The 1,464-nt window shown below is 43.6% G+C and overlaps 1 protein-coding gene across 8 annotated transcripts in view; it reads right to left on the bottom strand.

Annotated features, from left to right (window-relative positions):
• LOC103611226 (butyrophilin subfamily 3 member A2-like) overlaps positions 1 to 766 on the bottom strand; it is a 37,424-nt gene extending 36,658 nt beyond the window's left edge. For 2 of the 8 annotated variants that reach the window (XM_017727815.1, XM_017727817.1), the window contains exon 1: positions 399 to 763. The gene's annotated coding sequence lies outside the window, so the exon portion shown is untranslated. Of the gene's footprint in view, positions 1 to 398 lie in introns of all 8 variants that reach the window. The other 6 variants (XM_017727816.1, XM_017727818.1, XR_001859856.1 and 3 more) reach the window with 5 other exon arrangements.
• Between the last annotated feature and the right edge of the window lie 698 nt (positions 767 to 1,464).

Here is a 1,464-nt window from a genome sequence, read left to right as displayed (position 1 = left end):
CAGAGGGGGAATTCCACCCTTCTCTCCTGCTCTGCAGCCTCCCCTTCCAAGCTGTACCAGGACAGCACAGCCAGCTCTGGACACCAAAGGCAGCAGAACCATCCTTGGGGAAACAAACACCAGACCCAGAGGGCCAGTCCATAGCTCAGCTTTTTCCCCCAAATGACCATTCCCTGTCACTTTCAGTTCCTCTCTGAGCCCCCCTGGAAACACCTGTGCTGCTGATGCTCCCAATTCTTGCCACCTTTGCCTGAGGAGAGCTGGGGGATGGGAAGAGCTTGCTGGTCCCTGTGTGCACAACTGGGGTGAGGGGAACAGAGTGGTTCCTTTCCACCCCGACAGCAGCAGCACATTCACCACTTGTTCAGGAGAGAAAGAAACATCAGAGAGCTGCTTACCTGCCTCAGTCAGCAAAGGTGAGCACTGATATGGGACAGGTATTTTTCCTCTTGCCAGAGAAACTTCCACCTGTAGAAACAAAGGAAAATGAACAGAAGAATTTCATTCCAAAGTTTAAATGTGGCATTCCTCTGCCCAAAAATCTCTTTGCTGCCTGAAGGTCATGTCTCATCTGCCATATGAGCGCTTTGTTTTGGTGTTGGCAAATGGAGCTTCAATGTTTCAGAGATGTCTAAGACCAGCAGGGATCCTGCTCAATGCCCACAAAGTGTGGTTTATTTAAGAATTAGAGCTGGCTTTTGCTTGTTAACAGGTAAGAACTATCTCCACATATTCAGTTCAAGATGAACTTTGATCAGTCTGTTTAGAGATTGACTCTGAACACTGAAAAAGAAAAGACAAATAAAACAGTAAAGATTAAGCTGGTCTGTGGGTGTTCCGGAAATTCCAGAAGATCACATGTCATGTCTTTGTCAGCGAGTTTCCAAGAAGAATTTTTAGGTCAATATCAGAGAAAATGACCAAGTCACTCATGTGTTAAGGATAGGTTTACATTATCTATACCAAATCCCATAATGGCAATGATCACTGAGGATATGTTCGTTTGTAAATAGTCACCATAGTCACTGTGAAAATTTGAAAGTTCCTTGAAATTTAGTTATTAATAAAATTTTAAAGAATTCCATTGGTAATTCCCTCTTCCATTTAAGGTTTTTGCATTGATTTCCACCTCATTGATTGTCAGTATTATTTCACTTGCATCATTTTTTCCTGTCTGTGCAGTAAAAGAAAAGTCTGGATTTCTAAAGAATTATGACATGAAGAACAGGAAGATCCACGTAGAGAAAGAAAGATTAAAACAGAGATGGATGAGATATTGCAGGACAAACTGCTGAGAGCTTCTCATCTCCACACCTTTTCCCAAAATCTTATGGTAGACAGAGACACAACAGCAGAAAGGCAGAACACTCTGTGTAGGTCTCCACACACCTGCACTCCCAAAGCTCTGCCATGGCCACACCAATCCTTGCAAATGGATCTTTCAGGGTAGGATTCCCACGGCTG

Source organism: Corvus brachyrhynchos, unplaced genomic scaffold (assembly GCF_000691975.1).
Source record: "Corvus brachyrhynchos isolate BGI_N302 unplaced genomic scaffold, ASM69197v1 scaffold292, whole genome shotgun sequence".
NCBI lineage: Eukaryota > Metazoa > Chordata > Aves > Passeriformes > Corvidae > Corvus > Corvus brachyrhynchos.
This window is presented reverse-complemented; position numbering and strand designations above follow the sequence as displayed.